The sequence below is a fragment of the Bos taurus genome, chromosome 5 (genome assembly GCF_002263795.3).
Source record: "Bos taurus isolate L1 Dominette 01449 registration number 42190680 breed Hereford chromosome 5, ARS-UCD2.0, whole genome shotgun sequence".
NCBI classification, from domain to species: Eukaryota; Metazoa; Chordata; class Mammalia; order Artiodactyla; family Bovidae; genus Bos; species Bos taurus.
The window spans coordinates 118,776,553-118,798,907 of NC_037332.1; positions in this window are offsets into that span (position 1 = coordinate 118,776,553).

The window sequence follows — 22,355 nt, forward strand, 5'->3', positions numbered from 1 at the left end:
ACCCCAACCCCCTCGGTGGAAGGGACTGTCTCCTCTCTCACTTTCAGAGGCCGTCAGAAGTTGATCTCTCCTCCCAAACACCAGCTTGGGGGGAAATCACTTTCCTTGGCCTCTCTGCAGATCAGCCCTGGCTGACCCCTTGCCCAGAGCCAGGTTCCCCTGGGAGCCCATCTGCGCCCCAGGTTTCCCGGTTCAGCTGACATCACCAGGGTCGCCTCTGGGGTGCCTGCTCCCAGAGACACCCCCTTCCCAGCCCACAGAAAGGGACTCGTGGGCGGGCCCGGGCTGACAGTCCAGCGTCCAGTGAACCTGAGAACTGCTCTGGGGCTCTGCTGTGGCCTTCCCACCTAACCCTTAATTAGTGTCCAGCCTCGCAACCCCTCTAAGTGGGGCTCCTCGGGGACAGGCCGCCGGAAGGGGATAAAGAGGAGGTGATGACTGCAAAGGCACGGTGACCAGGTGGACAATTAGAACGTGCCCTCCCAGACGCTGATCTCCTAATCTACTGCTCTGAGCTTCCCAGACAGCCCTCTCTGCTTCTCATAATACAATTTAATTTTTGTGTACAGAGTTTTCTGAAGGGCATAAATGCATTTTCACTTGATGCCCCAGTAATTCAGTTTTAAACGAAGCATAAAAACTCAATAAACAGCAAAGAGCTAACTGCATGTGCCAGGCTCGTGACCTTTCCCTGTTATTTCTGAATAAATAAGAAAGTGGGTAAAAGTCACATATGAAGTCGATGGCAAATTTTTCCCATCGTCTGTTAGAAAATCAGCCGGAATTGACAATAATTTGATAGTTCATGCTTGAGAGAGCTCCCAAGTGGGGATCTGAGGCCGGAGATTGACTCTCTCGACGATCCCGGAGAGACGGGGGGCAGGCAGGCTCTCCTGACCTTGAAACCGTCCCCCGCGCCCAGACGCCCATAATCAATGCAGACTCTCTGCCCCCAGGGGCCCCCACGAGCAAAGGGGAAAATGAAGATTCACAGAAAAGCCGCACAAGTGGATTTTTCAATCGGCTTCTCAAATGCCTGCTAAGTGGCGGCCCGAGCCGCATGCATACTGCATGAGCGCAAGACAAGGACAATCACCGGGGACGGGAGCGCCGCGCCTCCCCACGCCTCCTTCCTGTCCTGCTGCAAGACTGCTGGTGGGCGATGTGAGCTGGAGCCCCCTTAACCCCCGGCACCTGCCACCAAACACAGAGACTGCAGCCCACCCCCAGCATCCAGCTCACACTCTCCCTGAGTCCAGGGCCCCCCGTGTCTGGCACCCCCGAGTCCAGTGGCAGGACACTGGCCACTTGGGACAGTGACCATTAGGAGGTGCTCCCTGCGTGGAGTGATTAGGCCCCTCCTCGCCATGTCCTGGGGCTCCGGCCCCTGCAGAAACGCACCTGCCTCACAGTTCTGTTTTCTGCGAGTCTGGGCCCAAGAAGTTTCCTTGACTTCGGTCCCTCTGTCCTCTAGTGTCCGGTGTCCTGGGGCCTCTCGGGGACCCACCTCCTTTCCTCTCCCTCCTCCGTCTGGCGCCTTCTTCTTAGGAATGCAAGCTTTGTGCCCTGTGAGTGTGAGTCTGCCTGCACACGGCTGAGTGCCTGCAGTGTGACTGGGAGCGCTCACATGTGTGTGTGTGACGTGTGTGTGCACGCACACACGTGGACAGGCTGGGAGCCAGGTGACCAAGCTTCTCTAACCTGCCACACGCTGAGCCCCATTTGCCTCGGGAAGTTTGGGGGTCTGTTCTGCCTGCCTCCACACCCCACCCCAGCAGGACATGTCATCAGCATCAGAAATGGGGTGTCATCAGCTGGGTGCTTTAGAGCCTCAGCATCTCAGGTGAGACACAGGTGGCGGGTGGCACCTGCCCGTCCTCTCGGCCCCGGGAGCTCCAGGCAGACGCGCCACCTGTGAAGAGCGAGCCTGGGCTTGGGGGGAGGCCCCACTAAGACTCAGCAGGTGCCCTGGGACCATGCGTTCTGGCTGCAGGAACACGGGACCAGGGGGCCCAGCTGCAGCTCAGCCGGCACCCCTGAGGCCTGGCCCCAGCTGTGACTTCAGGGGACGACCCGTCATGTTGTGACTCCTCTGTGGGAAGCCTGGCTCTGACAGCTGAGAGAGCCGCCCATGGAGGGACACAGGGCAGCTGCTGGGCAGGGCCAGGCCGAGGACCCCCCAGGAGACAGTGCAGCCGCCCCCTGACCTGGGTCTAGAGGGCCCTGCTGCTCAGTCCCCCAAGGAGTCAGTTCAGGTCACGTTGGAGCGCCCGCTTGAGGCTCTGGCTGAATCACGCAGTCACTCCGGTGATGCTTCCTGGCCCCTGCTCCCTGCTGGAGTCCGGCTGCTCCCCACCCAGGCAGGCCTCAGGCAGGCAGCTGCAGGAAGACGGCCGTTATCCCAGTCCACCCCCCGCCCCTCAGGTTTGAGGATGCAGAGTCGGACACGATGGAGCAGATGAGCTAACTGAGCCCCCCGCCCCTCCAGTCTGTGCTCACTTGGGCGTCCACGCCGGTCCATCCTCAGTCCACCCCAGGGCACCCTCGGCCCCACCACGCTGTGGGTGAGACATGGGGGTGGGATGTCTCCACCCTCCCGGCTGCCACCTGCAAACGTCTCCGGACACCTCCTTACCGCTCTGTAAATCCAGACTAACAGCCCGGACATGGGAATGAGGCAGGGTGAAGTTAGACCATCAATCTGGCCTCAAGGAACACGGATGTTGCTTGTTCTGAAAAGAGGCTGGTCCACCCAGAATGTTCTATTCACAGAGGCCAGCTGACACCCCCCCAGGGCTCCACTCAACAGAGCCAGGGTACCTCCTGTGGGCAGGTGGGGAGCTTCGGGACCTGGAAGGGGGACTGTTTCTGCTATTACAGGGAGCAAAACGCTGAGGGTCACACGGTCTTAAGGGAGGGGCTGTGGACAGCAGTCAGGAGGCCCACGACACTCCAGACAAGAACGACGGGGCCTCGGGTAGCGTGCAGTGACAGAAAGAGTGAGAAACAGCCCGGACCTTGATGTATGTTAAGGACAGAGTTGACCTGAATTTTCTGATAGATTAGATGGGCAGACGACAGCTGAGAGAAGGTCAAGGTAGGCTCTGAAGATTTTTAACAAAGGTCAAGCTAGCAGCTGGGGCTGGCAGGTCTGAGATGGTGACAGTTACGGTCCAGGGGATGGGTCAGGAGCCACGAGCAGAGAGAAGCTCTGAAAAGACAAAGCAAGCCTCACGCGACACATCCCGTGCCCAGTGACCCGGCCTGCAAGGGCCATTGCATCATCCTCACCCTGAGGAAGGAAGCTACAGACATGGGGCCCTTCTAAGTTCACAAAAGACTTGCTTACTGGTCATCTTCGCTTCTGAGACTTAAGCAATATTAGCACCACCTGGGGCTTCCCAATGGCTCAGCGGTAAACAAGCTGACTGCCAAAGCAGGAGGCAAATGAGACGCGGGTTTGATCCCTGGGTCGGGAAGATCCCCTGGAGGAGGAAATGACAACCCACTCCAGTATTCCTGCCCGGGAGATCCCATGGACAGAGGAGCCTGGTGGGCTACAGTCCGTGGGTTGCACAGAGTCACACGTGCCTGAGCAGCTGAGCACACACACATTGCTGTTTTACAGACGAGGAAGCTGATACCAGAGGGGTTATGCCGCCCTCAAATGCTCGTGGCCAGTGTTATCAAGGCGAGATGGGACCCAAGTGTTCTCACTTCCATCTTGATGAGTTCAAGGAAGTGGCTGAGTGAGGGAAGTCTGGATTGCTCTTCCAGCTTGATCCCCAAACACCTTCAGCTTTGCTCGTGCATGACCTCAACAAGCATAGAGAGGCATTTGGGTGGCCTTCAGCTTTTGGCAAATATAAATATAGCTTCTGTGACCATTTGTGCATAGGTTTGGGTGTGAAGTCTTTATTTCTCTGGGATAAATGTCCAGGGATGCAATCTTGAGGTCCTAGGATAATTGTACATTCAGTTCTTTAATGAAGCTGAGTTTCCAAGATGGTGGAGTAGAAAGACGCTGAATTCACCTCCTCTCATGGGCACACACAAATACACTATTTACAGAACAACTGTTGGTGAAAAAGACTGGAACCTACCAGGACGGATCTTCTATAACTAAAGGTATAAAGAAGGAACCACACCAAGGCGGATAGGAGGGGTGGAGTCAGGGTAGAGTCAAATTCCAGAGCCCTGGGTGAGCGACCCCAAATCCAGAGAATAATCACGATTACAGAGGTTCTCCCCTCTGACCAAGGGGTCTCAGATCCACATTGGGCTCCTCGGCCCTGGAGTCCCACACTGGGAAGTTGAGCCTCCAGACTGTTTATCTCTGAAGCCAGCAGAGTTTACTTTCAAGAAAGTCGTGAGGTTGTAGGAAATAGAGACCCCATGCTTGAAGGATGCACACAAATCTTACACATTCCAGGACCCAGGGCAGAAGCAGTAATTTGACGGGACCCGGGGCCCAGACCCACCTGCTGGTCCTGCAGGGCCTCCCGGAGCGGCCGGGGCAGCACCAGTGACAGCTCCCCCAGGGGACACGGGGACTGGTGGGAGCCCTGCTTGGGAGCTCCTTCACCTGCGTGGGCACTGGGGCTGGAGTATAAGCAATATAAATTTGTATTTATATTACAATACAAAATTAATATATTGTAAACCAACTGAACCTCAACAGGAAAGAAACAGAGACCGCCACGCTGCTTCCCAGAGTGGCTGCCCCGTCCTAAATTAACGCCAGCCACGTGCCCGGGATTCTCGGCGTCCGCACAGCACGTTGGAAGTCTTCGGCCGTTCTGACCGATCCGGTATCTCACTGTGGTTTTAACTTGCATTTCCCTTCTGGTTCCTGATGTTGGAACCCTTTCGTGCGCTTACTCGGCATCTGTACGTCCTTTCTGGTGAAAGGGCTCTTCATGTCTTTGCCAGCGTTCTAACGTGACTGGTGTGTTTGTGTTTTAGTGTTGAGCTTTAAGAGTTTGTTTATCTTCTAGATGCTCATACTTTGTTAGGCGTGTGATTTACAAATGTCTTCTCCCAGTCTGTAAGTAACGGTTTCATCCTCTTAACAGGGTGTTTCAAGTCGTGAAATTGCAAATCTTGAAGACATCCGATTTGTCATTTTTTTTAATAGATTGTATTTTTGGTGTCAATCAAAGAATTTGTTTGCCTGGGAAGCTAGTCCTAGGTTCCACATACTTTATCTTCTTTTTCCCAAAAGTTTTGTGGTTTTATACTTTACTGGTAAATCCATGATGCGTTTTGGGTTGCTGTGTGCTTAGGCTCTCAATTGTGTCTGACTCTTTGTGAGCCCCATGGACCATAGCCCCCCAGGCTCCTCTGTTCATGGAGATTCTCCAGGCAAGAACACTGGAATGGGTTGCCATTCATTCGAGGTTAATTTTGTACAAAACGTGTGGTTTGGGTCAAGTTCATTTTGGGTATGCAGTCATTCACTCAGAGAAGGCAATGGCACCCCACTCCAGTACTCTTGCCTGGAGAATCCCATGGATGGAGAAGCCTGGTAGGCTTCAGTCCATGGGGTCGCTAAGAGTCGGACACGACTGAGTGACTTCACTTTCACTTTTCACTTTCATGCATTGGAGAAGGAAATGGCAACCCACTCCAGTGTTCTTGCCTGGAGAATCCCAGGGATGGGGGAGCCTGGTGGGCTGCCATCTATGGGGTTGCACAGAGTTGGACACAACTGAAGCGACTTAGCAGCAGCAGCAGTCATTCACTGCTTCAGCACCGCTTGTTAAAAAGATAAACCTTCCTCTTGAATTGCTTTTGTGCCTTGGTCAAGAATCAGCTGGGTGCACTTCGTGGGTCTCTTCCCAGGTTTTCTGTCCAGTCCCCTTAACTACGCGTCTGTCTGTCTGTCTGTGGGGACCACAGTCTCATGACTGTGACTACAGCCTTGAAGTCGGATCACCTCATTCCTTCCATTTCCCTCTTCTTTTTCAAAATTGTTTTTAGCTATTTTAGTTGTCCCTTGGTTTTTCTTATCCATTTTGAAATAATATTCTTTATATCTATTAAAATCTTGCTGGGGTTTTGATAACACTTGCATTAAAGGTTGTTAGATAGTCAGTCATGTGAACAGTGGTCTCCCTTCCCTCCCGGCCTCTGCATTTCTTATTTACTTTTCCTTCGTATGCATCTTCCAGCCTCAGATCCTCAGCACTCTGTCCGTGGGGTCCTGGCCGTCCGTGCGTGCATCCGCCGTCCCCGCTGATGCCGAGCTGCCACCTGGTGAGGACGCCCTCCTCCTCTCCTCCTTTCCCGTTGCAGCTGCTTCCTCACAAAGCAGAACGGAAGCACCATCCAGCATGAACCTCAGCCTCACGGGGTGGATTCCTCTGAGAGCGGCGGAAGAAATCTTTCAAGTGCCAGCACCTTACTCACCCACGCCCCCCAGGTGACAAAGACGGCGGACTTCGGTCTCCTCCCTCCTTCTCCGTGTCCATCTTCATCCCCAAGTTCTGTCTCCATCTCTTTCTCTCTTTCAGATGACCCGTCTTAGAATCAGAATGCATACGGAGGAAGTTTGCCTTTAAAGTCTGACTTGAAGTCAGATTCTTCTGACATAAGCTTAGTTTGATTTGCCTGGTAAGTTGGAGAATGATGACTGCCCTCGCCAATTATGATGTTTTCCTTAAACCCCACAAATGACAGACGCAGCTCTCAGAAAGCACATGCAGAGTACACACAGGCACACCTCTTTATACTGGGCTTTGCTTTCTTGTGCTTCACAGATATTGCTTTTTTAATAAGTTGAAGGCCTGTGGCCACCCTGCACTGTGAGACGACGCTTAGCATTTTTCAGCAACAAAGTATTTTTAATTAAGGAATATACAGGGTTTTCTTTAGCCTTAATTCTATTACAAAGTTCCTAATAGGCTACAGTACAGTGTAAGTGTAACTTTTACATACACTGGGAAGCAAAAGAATTCATGTGACTCCCTTCATTTAATATTCACTTAATTCCAACAGTCTGGAACCAAAACCATAGTGTCTCTGAGGTGGCCTGTGAACAAAATCCAGCATAGTTTACATTCTATGTCGTTAGACATACAGTAACAAATCTGGATTTCGACTTGAAAACTTTGGAGACATTTCATAAATTTTTGAAGTCATTCCGGAGGAAGAAGAACTAAAAATTTAAAGACCAGTGATCTAAAAGTACTGTCACGCGGAAACACAAACAGGATTGCTTCTGCCAAAACCACCAGTCCACCCTAAAGGAAATCAACCCTGAATATTCACTGGAAGGACTGATGCTGAAGCTGAAGCCCCAGTACGTTGGCCACCTGATGCAAAGAGCTGACTCACTGGAGAGACCCTGATGCTGGGAGGGATTGAGGGCAGGAAGAGAAGGGGACGACAGAGGATGAGATGGTTGGACGGCATCACTGGCTCAATGATCATGAGTCTGCAGAAACTCTGGGAGATAATGAAGGACAGTGAGCCTGGCGTGCTGCAGTCCCTGGGGTCGCAGAGAGTCGGACGCAACTGAGCGACTGAGCAACGACAACAAAGAGTAGCTGGGAACCAACGCCAGAAAGGGTGAGCGAAGGGCTGCTCACTGATGCGTGAGGTGCAGCTCATGGGGATTAACGCGAGCGAACTCACATGTGGCGTCTAACGGAAGAGGAAGTCCCGAAGAAGTCATTCTAAAAAGTGCAGCATTAAAGGATAATAAAAGTTGTAGAGACGGGGTGGAGTATAAAGCTCAGAGCAAAAGAACACGAGTCAGCTTCACAGGAGTTCGTTTACTCTAAAAACAGCTCTCTTCCTGAGAACCAGAAGCAAGTATGACCAAAGGCGTCCCGTGGCAGTGAGCACCGACTTACCTGTTGCATTTTTCTTGATTCTTTCTGGTGTGCTTGAAATAGGTGGTAATTTCTCCCGAAAGCCTGAGTGCTGCTACAAACAGAGCCATGAATTCAGAGCCGCTTCTGAGGTCTTTATTCTTGCTTTCCTTGGCTTCTTCCCTCTTATCCTCTCAGGCCCAGGATCAGGGCTATCTTTTTTTTTTTTTTTTCCAATCTATTTTGAAATTGCTTTTCTTGAAGCACTGAATACTCGAAGCTGAATGAATATAAGCAAACACTGAGATATTCACAATAAGATGCACTTGTTTGAGGGCACTCTCTCAAGAGTTCATTAAATAATACTCACTGCTGAGAGTGCCAGGGCAGGCCCAGGGTTGGCACAGGCATCAGGGTGCTGGAGTCTCTCCCTGGCTCGCCTTCCGGGAGCTTCTGGGCATGCTGGGCCTCCCCCGAAAACCTGCTCCCCACGTAGGCCCTGAGTCTTTAACTGCCGCCCTCCTCCTGCGACCAAAGCTCAAGGCCAGGGAGCGTGTGCGGGGGCCAGCGTGGCTGCTGCGCCCTCAACCTGCCCTCACATGCACACTCACTTACACACAGGCACACACACAGGCACCCAGCTTGTTGGGGAAATATTATTTTTTAAAAAATCAAAATCTTCCCCCAACCCAGAAAACCTCTCCAAATCGGTTCTAGAGAAAGGAAGCAGGTTTGCCCTTGAATAAGCACTAAACCAGGATTGCCAGGCGTCTCAGGCCACCTGTTGCAGGGAGACCCGCCTCGGCCGCCCAGAGATGCCCACTCCATCCACGTCTCAGAAAACAGCCAGCGGCCGGTGACAGGGTCTCTGTCCCCTCGTCCCAGTCAGTCCTGAGTGATCAGGGTGAGGTGGGCTCCTCAGCTTCGAGATAACTTGGTGAACTGGAGTGAGACATCTGCCGAAACGGGTCCCCTCGGGGACCTGGGTGGGGCCCGGGCCCCTGGAGGCTGCGTTTCGTGGAGCCAGGGGCCGGGTCCTGAGCTATCCGGGGTGAGAGGCTCACAGGGCTGTGAGCACTCGGGATGCGGGCACTGCAACTCTTACTTTTAGGGTATATCTGCCTCTCCAGTCCACGTCTGCAGGCGGGGGTCCAGGCAGGGCACAGGCCCACACAGGTGTGCACGCGCACGCCTGGGCTTCCTGACTGTGCGCACACCCGCTCTGCAGCCCCTCCCGCGAGTCCCCAGTGACCAGGACACGGACACGTGGACGAGACCTGCAGCCCTCATCCCCCAGGTGGCCTGTAGCCCCCACCCCGGGCCTCCTGGGCCCCTCCGTCTCGAGGCGCAGCCAGCGGGCCGTCCTCAGACCGGCCTGCTCCCTCTGCGGCCAGGTCCAGCCAGGCGACCCCGGGGACCCTCCTGACCATCTCCCTGCTGCCTCCAGACACCTCGGGGAATGGGAGAATGGCCCAAACCCCTTGCGAGACCTGCGGGGCAGCTCCCTCAGCGCAGCTCTGCAGTCACGCGCTCGTCAAAGACGCGATTCCAGGAGGGGCTGCGGAGGGAGACTGGGTGTGGGAGGCCGCCCCCCACCACCCGGAGCAGCCCCCCACCTCTCCCCTGGCAGTGAGGACAGCAGGTACCCGCCAAGCTCCGGATGCAGCACTCGGCGCTGGCCCACAGCCGTCTGCACCCCGCCTGCCCCGGGCCCCTCGCAGGAGCTCTGATGGCCGGGGCTCTGCCTGTCCGGCCGAGGCAGTGACCAGGCTCCACACCCGCCAGGACAGCCGGACCTCGGGGCTTGATCTGACCCCGCCTCGCGTGTCTAAATAAACCATCACGGTTTTAACTCAGGAAACCTGGGTCTTGCTACGTTTGTGCTGGGACGACCACCACGGTGGGGTGTTAACGCAGGGGGTGGCCCAGGCCCTGGATCCTCCTCTTCCCACGGCCCCACGCCCTCCCTGCAGCCTCACCGCCCTCCCGCTCCTCCTCCGGCCCGGGGACTCGGAACAGCCCCTCCTCTGAGACTCCGCCTCTGCTCAGGGGCGTTCTGAGCTAAGCACCAGTCATGATGTCTGATTGCACTGCACCCACCTCCGGGCCCAGAAGAGACCATTCCCAGTACTTTACACCTTCCAAAGCCCTCAGTGGTCGTAGCTGCTGCTGCCTCTTTACAAAAATAAAATCTAAGTGTTGCCTTAATCATCTCGCTTTTGAGATAAGAGCGTTTGACACACGTGACTCACGTCTGTAGATAACATATAATTTAGCTTTACCTTGTTTTGAACCCTCTATAAAAGGAACCATACTGAATGTACTCTATGCCTCATTTTGTTGCTGTTCCAAGAGCTTCTTTTGAGAACCATCCGTGTTCCATGTGTGCAGCTGAAAGTCACTCATTTTCAGCACAACGTGATGTTACGTTTATGGGTGTGCTCCATGCGAGACATCCGCCTCCTGCCGGCAGCAGTGAAATCCTCTCGGACTTTGGTGCCGTGGACAGCACAGCTGTGTGCGTTCTCACACGCGTCTCTAGCGTATGTGTGAACACTGCGCAGTCTAGGTGCTCCAGCCTGAGGAGTGGACCGGCCGGCCTGCAGGAGACGTGTGATCCCAGCGCAAGGTGAAGCCAGGCCGGCTCGGGCAGCAGACGCCTCCCTCTTCCCAGCAGCCTCGGCGAGCGCCACCCACAGCGCCCTCCTGGTGCGCGTGGCCGCGCGCCGTTGCGTGCACGCGTGTGCTGGGTCTCACTTAAGCCTGCACCGTCCCGCTTACGTGGAACGCTGAGCGTCGTCTCGGGCGTGCACGCGTCTTCCAGGCTCTCCCTGCCCTCTGTTTGGCCCACTTTCTTCTCCCCTTCCCGACGTGGGGAGTCTCGCGCTCTGATCCCCGATGCACCGCCAGGCACGCGTTCGCAATGCTTTCTGCCGCCTTGCTGCTTGTTCCCTCCCTGACTTTGTGGTGTCGGCGGCTGGAGGCTGCTTTGTTTCATCAGCGTTAAAATCTTAAGTCTCTTGCTTCTTCATTGTTGCTTTTTCCGTTTTAAGAAATACTTTCCTACCCCAAGGGCATAAAATTATTCCTCTGTATTGACTTCTAAAATGCCCTAGTTTATCTTTGATATTTTGGTCTTTAATTCAAACAGAATTCATTTTTGTACACGGTATGAATTGGTATCAAACTCCACTTTTTGGGGGGATGAGAATAACCAAGATTATTTGTTGAAATATCTGACATTTCTATTTCTTCCTTTTATTAAGAGACGCACGCAGGTTCTGTTTCTAGACTCTATTTGGTTCTATTTAAAAGCAATTGATCAGGACTCTTCTCCTTAGAAAGAAAAGAAAAAGAAAGAATAGAAGAATTTGCCAGAATTTTCACTGGAACTGAATCTATTTTATAATTTAATTCCAGGGAAATCAATATTTTAATAATAATATCCCACAGTCAATGTATATGGTTTATCTTTCCCGATTTTTATCTCTCATTAATTTTTTCAGAGATTTTATAATTTTCTCCAAGAATATCTTATGTGTGTTTTCTTAGATCATTGCTGGTACTTTAATTTTTAATATTATTAGATGCTTTTGGTATTTCAACATTTACCTTTATCAGACAGTTTAACTGAATCAACTGAGAAAAGGTATCGTTTTGCTCCTTTAATTTATTCATGTGAAGAAATACAGAGGCTGATGTCTACAGCTAAAACTCTCTCTCACCCCTGGACAAGCCCAGTTTAGTAAGTAGCCTTATCTCTTTCATACGCTGCTGCGTTCTGCTCGTGGTTAACTAAGACCGTTGTGTCTGTATTTATGGGTGACTTTGTCTTATTCATACTTTTCTCATGATGTTTTTGTTTCAGATCAGAGTTTTTCTACTGTTAAGATCGTACAAGCCTGTTAAAATGATTTAGTGAATGCGCACTGTGTATGGGATGGAAAATGTGTGTTTTGTTCCACAAAAATTTGGTAGGATTTGCCTTTTAAAAAGTTGGGTGTCGTGCTTTCTTTGATGGAGGAATTTTTCATCTGTGCCCCTAAATGGCAATGTGAGAATTGATGTTTTTTTTTCTTTCCTCTGCTTCAATTAGATCTGTTGTCTTTCTTGTAATTTGTCTATTTCACCTAATTTTTAAAATGTATTAGTGCTAAATTATCCATACTATTATCTTTTTAATCTTGCTGCTTCCTGAAGTTATGATCTCTTTTCCCTCCTAAATGTACCCTGTGGTTCAGCCCTTCCGTCTTCATCCATCTTGAGGAAACGTGCGGTCCTGATGAGCTGCTCCAAGAACTGCCGTTTGATTCCATTGACTTTCATTTTCAGGTTCATTAATTTCTGTGTCTTATTTCCTTCAAACTCCTTCAGTTATTCTATTTTTAAATTTCTCCGTTTTGACATGACTTTTTGGCTTGAGTGTGTGCTAATCCCTTCAGTCGTGTCTGACTCTGCGACTCCATGGACTGCAGCCCGCCAGGCTCCTCTGTCCATGGGATTCTCCAGACAAGAACACTGGAGTGGGTTGCCATGCCCTCCTCCAGGAGATCATCCCAACTCAGGAGTTGAACCTAAACCCACATCTCAGGCAGCTTCTTCACTGCTGAGCTACCTGGGAAGCCCCACTCTTTGGTTTACTGACGTTTTAATTAAGTTATTAATTTATATGTTGAGATGATATTGAGCTATTCTATGGAGAGCTTGCTGTCTCTTTCGATTCCTTTAGACTTTTTAAAAACAGTTTGTGGGCTGGTGCTTCTGTTTTATTTTATTCTTTTTAAAGTTCCCATATGTTACAATGGACTTTAGAGGGCCCGTGTGCACAGTCACGAGTTTCAGCACGTGTCTGGATCCAATCATCTACCGGGAGGGAATTCCGTCCCCCCGTGTCCCTCCCGGGATCCCCTGGTCAGTCACACCCCATCTGGCTCCTGAACAGGCAGCCACTGCTCTCTCCTCCAGCCCCGTGGGTCTGCCTCCCGGATGTCATGAAGAGAGTCACCACACCGGGGGCCTGTCGAAGCTAGTTCCCTTTACCCACACGGTCCCTCGGAGATCCCACCTCCTGGTGTGTGCGTCTGTGTTCTGTTCGTTCATGCCGAGTCCTCTCCCACAGGGCAATTCCATGGCCCGGATTCCGTCATATTCCACTCTGCTGTACTATCGCTCAGCTGTATCCAGTGTGGATCCTGGTGCTCCTGCCAAAAGACGTTTGCATTCTTTCCCATGTTTGGCTATGAATACAGTCGCCCTTAACATTGGTGCACACTCTTTACACAGACGGTGAGTTCCGTCTCTCTCGGGTGAATACTTGTTCAGTTCAGTTCAGTCCAGTTCAGTCACTCAGTCGTGTCCGACTCTTTGCAACCCATTGAACCACAGCACGCCAGGCCTCCCTGTCCATCACCACCTCCCGGAGTCCACCCAAACCCATGTCCATTGAGTCGATGATGCCATCCAACCATCTCATCCTCCGTCGTCCGCTTCTCCTCCCACCCTCAATCTTTCCCAGCATCAGGGTCTTTCCAAATGAGTCAGCTCTTCGCATCAGGTGGCTAAAGTATTGGAGTTTCAGCTTCAACATCAGTCCTTTCAATGAACACCCAGGACTGATTTCCCTTAGGATGCACAGGTTGGATCTCCTTGCAGTCCAAGGGGCTCTCAAGAGTCCTTTCTAACACCACAACTCAAAAGCATCAATTCTTCACCACTCAACTTTCTTTATAGTCCAACTCTCACATCCATACATGACCACTGGAAAAACATAGCCTTGACTAGATGGACCTTTGTTGGCAAAGTAATGTCTCTGCTTTTCAATATGCTCTCTAGGTTGGTCATAACTTTCCTTCGTGTAAGTACAAATATTAAGTTGATCATTTCTAATTTTTAGTGTTTTTTTTTTCCATTTATGTATTGTGCTCTTGGAGCCAGGTCACAAGACTTTCTGCAATGCTTTCTTTCAAAAAGTGTGTAGCTTACACGTTACATTTAGAACTGAGGCTCATTTGGGGTTAGCGTTTGCATAAGAGTGAGATTCAAGCCAAAGGCGACTTTTTTGGTAAATGGAGATCCAGTTTTCCAACATCTTTTGTGGAAAGACTATTCTCTTCCTCTGACTTGTCTTGGTGACCGTGTTAAAAATCATCTGGCCCCCTCTGGTAAGCCTCTCTGGCCTCTGTGTTCTGAGCCTCCGTCTCGTCGTTCAGTGGCTAAGCTGTATCCTGCTCTCTGTGACCCTGTGGTGTCCAGTGTGCTGGGCTTTCCTGTCCGTCACTGTCTCTCAGAGTCTGTTCAAATTCATGGCCCCTAAGGTGGTGATGCCAGCTCACATTTCATCCTCTGCCACCCCCTCCTCCTTTTGCCCGCAATCACTTCCTGCGTGAGAGTCTTTTTCCAGGGAGTGGGCTCTTCATACCAGGTGGTCCATTGATCCGTGTATTTATCTCTCCATGAATATAAGGTCCTGATTACTGTGGCTTGAAGCTGGTCTTAACAATATGTTAGTGTAATGCCAAGTTTATTTTTTTTGTTTGGGCTAGTTCAAGTTTCTTTGTTTTTCTAAGTAAATTTTAGAATCAGCTTCTCTATGTCTACAAAACAACTGTGCTGGAGTTTTAACTGGACTTAATTTAAATTTGTAAGTAAATTCGGGGAAATCGGGCACTTTTCTGAAACTTTCACTCTGTTGACACAATATGTCTCTCTGTTTGCTAAATCTTCTTTGATTACTATCATCAGCATTTTGCAATTTTCCGCACAAAGATTCTATACATGTTTTGTTAGCTTTTTCCCTAAGTCTCTCATTTTTAAGCTATTGTAAATGGCATTGTTTTATTAATTTTGGATATTGGTTGTTTATTGCCAGAATGCCGAAATATCACTTATCCTTATTATTTCTTTCATTTTATTGCTTTTGATTCCCTTGCTCATTTTTTCTAATTTCTTATAGTAAAAACATTAACATTAGACTCATTACCTTCTCAGTGTAAGTGATTAATTCCATAAATCTCCTTGTAAGAGCTCCTTCTGCTGTATTCTACAAATTGTGATATGGCGCATTTTCACATTTGTTTAGTTCAAATATTTTCAAACTCCCATTGGGGCTGTCTCCTGACCTACAGATTATTTAGAAGTGGGTTATTCAGTTTCCAAACATTTAGACACATTCCTATTACTCTTCTGCTACTGAAAATTTAATTCCTTTATGGTCAGAGGGCATACTTGGTATGTTGGTCTCTATTTACATGGTGTTAAGCTAAAGCTGAAACTCCAGTACTTTGGCCACCTCATGGGAAGAGTTGACTCATTGGTAGGGACTCTGATGCTGGGAGGGATTGGGGGCAGGAGGAGAAGGGGACGACAGAGGTGAGATGGCTGGAGGGCATCACTGACTCGATGGACGTGAGTCTGGGTGAACTCCGGGAGTTGGTGATGGACAGGGAGGGCTGGCGTGCTGCCCAGCTCTGAGTACAAGGCTTGTCAACACCCTCCCGAGAAGAGGATGCTGAAGCCTTCAGTTAAAGCTGTGAATGAGTCCACTTACCTCTTGGTTCTGTTTATCTTGCAGCGTGTTTTCGGCGCACACACATTTCATGCTGCTGGCACTTCTTCTTGATGAGTTGACCTCTGTCCTCACGACAGGCACCCTTCACTCCCGCCTTGTTTCTGCTTCCTTTGAGGTTTACCTTGTTTGACGTTAATGGAACCACTCCGTTCAGCTTTCTTTTGATTTGTTTCCATATTATACGTTCTCCGTCCTTTCACTTCAGAACTGAATGTGGCATTTGTTTGAAATGAGTTTCTTGTGGATCCTGTATAGTTGGGTCAAACTTTCCCATCCATTTCAGTAACGTCTGTCAGGCTATTTAAACAATTTGCCATTCAAAACAGTATATATGTTTGTAGATGCATAGCTACCGTTTTATTATCGGTTTTCTGTTTGTTCCAACTATCTTTCTTTCCTCTGTTTGTCCTTTCCTCCTTCCTTGGAGTTATTTGAACAATTTCAATTCCATCTCTTTCTGCAGGGTCTCCAGCCCTTTCTGGTTCCCGGAGGCTCCCTTGTGTACTCAGCCCTGAGGCCTGAGGCTGCACACGCCCCCCGGCTGTACCACCTTCAGAACCAAAGTGGGAGGAAGCCTTGTCCCCATCTTGTCTATCCTTGAAGAAGGATCACAGGCTCTCCTGGGCCCTGCGTCAGCACCCGACCCTTGTCTGGGTTCCCGCCTGCACTGGATTCAGGCCTGGAGACGCTGAAGGGTACGCAGAGTCAGGGAGAGGACTCACCACTGTCTTGGCCACCCTCTGAGTTCTGGTTTTCCTCCCCAATCTGCCTGCAGGCACGGACTTTCAGAGTCTTCAGGTGGTGCCCCAGGCACTGGGTCGGGGTTTCAGAATAGCGCTTAGAGGGATAGATGGGGTGTAGATGATTACTCCACCCAGACCCAGGACCAGAAGCACCACATCTTCTCTGTCTTTCCACAAAATTTTAAACTTCATTCCTGCTGGCCCTGTGATACTGTTTCTGAATAGATTCCTGAGGAGTTTTTATTTTCTATCAAATTCTGAATTAGATACATTATCCATTTGTAGGGGCCTGCGTGTAGAATCAATTCGTTAGCTTACCTTAATTCTAGAAGATATTTTCCTATTTTCTGGGTTTTCTAAGTAGGCAGTTGTAAAATGAGCAAGCATTTTCGTTGTTGCTATTAAGAATTTTCCTTTCCTATTGTTTAAAGTACTCCTGAAATGTACTTCTGAGCTTCCCAGGTGGCTCAGTGGTAAAGAATCTGCCTGCCAAAGCAGGAGACAGAGGACATGTGGGTTTGATCGCTGGGTTGGGAAAATCCCCTGGAGAAGGGAATGGCCACCCACTCCAGTATTCTCGCCTGGAGACTTCCACGGACAAAGGAGCTTGTGGGATACAGTCCACGGGGTGGCAAAGAGTCGACCATGACTTAGCAATTGAGCATACACACAAAACGTACTTCTCCTAATGTGTTCATATCATACTAAACTCACTCACAATAAACACACTCACAGAGCAATGTGACTACCAGGATTAATAACTGGTTCCTGGCATTTATTGAAGCGATTTTAAGGGTTTTTTCTGTTAAAATCATATCTGCTGTTGCTTTTGGTAAGTACTTTCAATTGCATTCAAAATTTTCTTTGAATTTGTATATTATAGAGCAATTATTAAGGATGCTTTCAGATCTAATAAAATTCTTTACAAGCCTTTTGGATAAAATTTTATTTTTCATCTAATTTCTCTATAGAATGGGTGAATGTGATGAGTAGTCTGACATTAAATGATATTTAGTTTCTACAATAAACCCTACATTGTTACACTGTTCTAGTCTTTCAATGCAGTTCCATATTCTATTTGCTAACCCATCGCTTAGAATTTTTGACATCGATATCACAATTAGTGTACTATTTTTTAAGGCGTGGGCATTACACTGGTTTCTAAACGTGTAATCTGGCATTTCTTACTGTTTTCCATGACATGGTGGTGATTCACAACCAATGATTCGGCAGATTTCAGCTGCAAAGCCATTTGACCTCAGGGCCTTACTGAAAGTGGTATTTTTGAGCAAGTTTCCAGGGTCTCTGCTTGCTTTGTGGGCTGAGGTTGATGGTTCACATCTGTTTGCATTCCTGTATTACACAGGGGTCATTAGACTGCTGGCAGAGTTAATAAACCCACTTCAGGATTTCAGGATTCTCAAAGGCAAGTGTTTCCTTGGTGGCTCACGTTTTCTCTCACACCGCCCTGACCCCAGCACCCTCCTCCCCCCCACCACTCCCGCCCACTATGGCTCCTCCCACACCCAGGGACCCCAGGTCACAGCTGTCCATCCAGGACTGTGGCGTCCCCCACCTCCCCTCCTCCTCCTGTCTTCAATCTTTGTGTGCATGGAGGAGGTGGGGAGGTCCTCTTCAGGTGCCCAGGACCCCAGGGTCTCCAGCAAATGTCCCACTTCCGGGCCTTGGTGGTCTTTGGCGGACTTCTCTAGAGGGTGGGCTGAGATACACAGACCCCCCACCCCGAGCCGTTGCATGGTCAGAGGGCAGCCACTTGCAGGCTGCAGAGACCTGAGCCTCAGCCCCTGGAGTTCCTGCAGTATCTGGGCAGAGCCCTTGGAGCAGGACAGAGTGTCTGGACAGAAGCAGGGTGCCCACTGGCCGCCCTGCCGTGCATTGGACAGCACTGGGGGCTCTCGGGCACCTGAGCTGAGCCTGTTCTAGTTGGTGGGAAGGGGTCTTGTTGAGGGGGATTAGGATTGTGTTCTGTGGTCTGTTCACTTGGTTTATTCCCTCAGAATATTGAACTACATAGTGTGTGTGCACACGCGCATGTGTGTGTGTGTGTGTGTGTGTTACTCGCTCAGTCGTGTCTGACTCTTTGCGACCCCATGGACTGTGGCCCGACAGGCTCCTCTATCCATGGGATTCCCCAGGCAAGAATACTGGAGTGGGTTGCCATGCCCTCTTCCAGGGGATCTTCCTGACCCAGGAATCAAACCCACATCTCATGTGTCTCCTGCATTGGCAGGTGGGTTCTTTACCACCAGCACCACCTGGGAAACCCCTCATTACCTAATTTTCATCCCACTGATTTCAGTTCAGTTCAGTCGCTCATTCGTATCTGACTCTTTGCGACCCCATGAACTGCAGCACGACAGGCCTCCCTGTCCCTCACCAACTCCCGGAGTTCACCCAGACTCACGTCCATCGAGTCGGTGATGCCATCCAGCCATCTCATCCTCTGTCATCCCCTTCTCCTCCTGCCCCCAATCCCTCCCAGCATCAGAGTCTTTTCCAATGAGTCAACTCTTCACATGAGGTAGCCAAAGTACTGGAGTTTCAGCTTTAGCATCATTCCTTCTAAAGAAATCCCAGGGCTGATCTCCTTCCCAATGGACTTGATGGATCTCCTTGCAGTCCAAGGGACTCTCAAGAGTCTTCTCCAACACCACAGTTCAAAAGCACCAATTCTTCGGCGCTCAGCCGTCTTCACAGTCCAACTCTCACATCCATATATGACCACAGGAAAAACCATAGGCTTGACTAGATGAACTTTTGTTGGCAAAGTAATGTCTCTGCTTTTGAATATGCTATCTACGTTGGTCATAACTTTCCTTCCAAGGAGTAAGCACCTTTTAATTTCATGGCTGCAGTCACCATCTGCAGTGATTTTGGAGCCCAGAAAAATAAAGTCTGACATTGTTTCCACTGTTTTTCCATCTATTTCCCATGAAGTGATGGGACCGGATGCCATGATCTTCATTTTCTGAATGTTGAGCTTTAAGCCAACTTTTTCACTCTCCACTTTCACTTTCATCAAGAGCTTTTTAGTTCCTCTTCACTTTCTGCCATAAGGGTGGTGTCATCTGCATATCTATTTCTGCTTTATTGACTATGCCAAAGCCTTTGACTGTGTGGATCACAATAAACTATGGAAAATTCTGAAAGAGATGGGAATACCAGACCACCTGATCTGCCTCTTGAGAAATTTGTATGCAGGTCAGGAAGCAACAGTTAGAACTGGACATGGAACAACAGACTGGTTCCAAATAGGAAAAGGAGTTCGTCAAGGCTGTATATTGTCACCCTGCTCATTTAACTGATATGCAGAGTACATCATGAGAAATGCTGGACTGGAAGAAACACATGCTGGAATCAAGATTGCCGGGAGAAATATCAATAACCTCAGATACACAGATGACACCACCCTTATGGCAGAAAGTGAAGAGGAACTAAAAAGCCTCTTGATGAAAGTGAAAGAGGAGAGTGAAAAAGTTGGCTTAAAGCTCAACATTCAGAAAACGAAGATCATGGCATCTAGCTCCATCACTTCATGGGAAATAGATGGGGAAACAGTGGAAACAGTGTCAGATTTTATTTTTCTGGGCTCCAAAATCACTGCAGATGGTGACTGCAGCCATGAAATTAAAAGGTGCTTACTCCTTGGAAGGAAAGTTATGACCAACGTAGATAGCATATTCAAAAGCAGAGACATTACTTTGCCAACAAAAGTTCGTCTAGTCAAGCCTATGGTTTTTCCTGTGGTCATGTATGGATGTGAGAGTTGGACTGTGAAGAAGGCTGAGCACCGAAGAATTGATGCTTTTGAACTGTGGTGTTGGAGAAGACTCTTGAGAGTCCCTTGGACTGCAAGGATATCTAACTAGTCCATTCTGAAGGAGATCAGCCCTGGGATTTCTTTGGAAGGAATGATGCTAAAGCTGAAACTCCAGTACTTTGGCCACTTCATGCGAAGAGTTGACTCACTGGAAAAGACCCTGATGCTGGGAGGGATTGGGGGCAGGAGGAGAAGGGGACGACAGAGGAGGAGATGGCTGGATGGCATCACTGAGTCGATGGACGTGAGTCTGGGTGAACTCCGGGAGTTGGTGAGGGACAGGGAGGCCTGGCGTGCTGTGATTCATGGGGTCACAAAGAGTCGGACAAGACTGAGCGACTGATCTGAACTGATCTGATCTGATAGCATATCTGAGGTTATTGATATTTCTCCCGGCAATCTTGATTCCAGCTTGTGCTTCTTCCAGCCCAGCGTTTCTCATGATGTACTCTGCATATAAGTTAAATAAGCAGGGTGACAATATACAGCCTTGATGTACTCCTTTTCCTATTTGGAACCAGTCTGTTGTTCCACGTCCAGTTCTAACTGTTGCTTCCTGACCTGCATACAAATTTCTCAAGAGGCAAATTAGGTGGTCTGGTATTCCCATCTCTTTCAGAATTTTCCACAGTATTGTGATCCACACAGTCAAAGGCTTTGGCATAGTCAATAAAGCAGAAATAGATGTTTTTCTGGCACTCTCTTGCTTTTTCCATGATCCAGCAGATGTTGGCAATTTGATCTCTGGTTCCTCTGCCTTTTCTAAAACCAGCTTGAACATCTGGAAGTTCACAGTTCACATATTGCTGAATCCTGGCTTGGAGAATTTTGAGCATTACTTTACTAGCATGTGAGATGAGTGCAATTGTGCGGTAGTTTGAGCATTCTTTGGCATTGCCTTTCTTTGGGATTGGAATGAAAACTGACCTTTTCCAGTCCTGTGGCCACTGCTGAGTTTTCCAAATTTGCTGGCATATTGAGTGCAACACTTTCACAGCGTCATCTTTTAGGATTTGAAATAGCTCAACTGGAATTCCATTACCTCCACTAGCTTTGTTCGTAGTGATGCTTTCTAAGACCCACTTGACTTCACATTCCAGGATGTCTGGCTCTAGGTGAGTGACCACACCATCATGATTATCTGGGTCTTGAAGATCTTTTTGTACAGTTCTTCTGTGTATTCTTGTCATCTCTGCATAATATCTTCTGCTTCTGTTAGGTCTATACCATATCTGTCCTCATCAAGCCCATCTTTGCATGAAATGTTCCCTTGGTATCTCTAATTTTCTTGAAGAGATCTCTAATCTTTCCCATTCTATTGTTTTCCTCTATTTCTTTGCATTGATCGCTGAAGAAGGCTTTCTTATCTCTTCTTGCTATTCTTTGGAACTCTGCATTCAGATGTTTATATCTTTCCTTATCTCCTTTGCTTTTCTCTTCTCTTCTTTTCACAGCTATTTGTAAGGCCTCCCCAGACAACCATTTTGCTTTTTTGCATTTCTTTTCCATGGGGATGGTCTTGATCCCTGTCTCCTGTACAATGTCAGGAACCTCAGTCCATAGTTCATCAGGCACTCTATCTATCAGATCTAGTCCCTTAGATCCATTTCTCACTTCCACTGTATAATCATAAGGGATTTGATTTAGGTCATACCTGAATGGTCTAGCAGTTTTCCCTACTTTCTTCAATTTAAGTCTGAATTTGGCAATAAGGAGTTCATGGTCTGAGCCACAGTCAGCTCCTGGTCTTGTTTTTGTTGACTGTATAGAGCTTCTCCATCTTTGGCTGCAAAGAATATAATCAATCTGATTTTGGTGTTGACCATCTGGTGATGTCCATGTGTAGAGTCTTCTCCTGTGTTGTTGGAAGAGGGTGTTTGCTATGACCAGTGCCTTTTCTTGGCAAAACTCTATTAGTCTTTGCCCTGCTTCATTGCGTATTCCAAGGCCAAATTTGCCTGTTACTCCAGGTGTTTCTTGACTTCCTACTTTTGCATTCCAGTCCCCTATAATGAAAAGGACATCTTTTTTGGGTGTTAGTTCTAAAAGGTCTTGGAGGTCTTCATAGAACCGTTCAACTTCAGCTTCTTCAGCGTTACTGGTTGGGGCATAGACTTGGATTACTGTGATATTGAATGGTTTGCCTTGGAAACAAACAGAGATCATTCTGTCGTTTTTGAGATTGCATCCAAGTACTGCATTTTGGACTCTTTTGTTGACCATGATGGCTACTGCATTTCTTCTGAAGGATTCCTGCCCACAGTAGTAGATATAATGGTCATCTGAGTTAAATTCACCCATTCCAGTCCATTTCAGTTCACTGATTCCTAGAATGTCGACATTCACTCTTGCCATCTCTTGTTTGACCACTTCCAATTTGCCTTGAT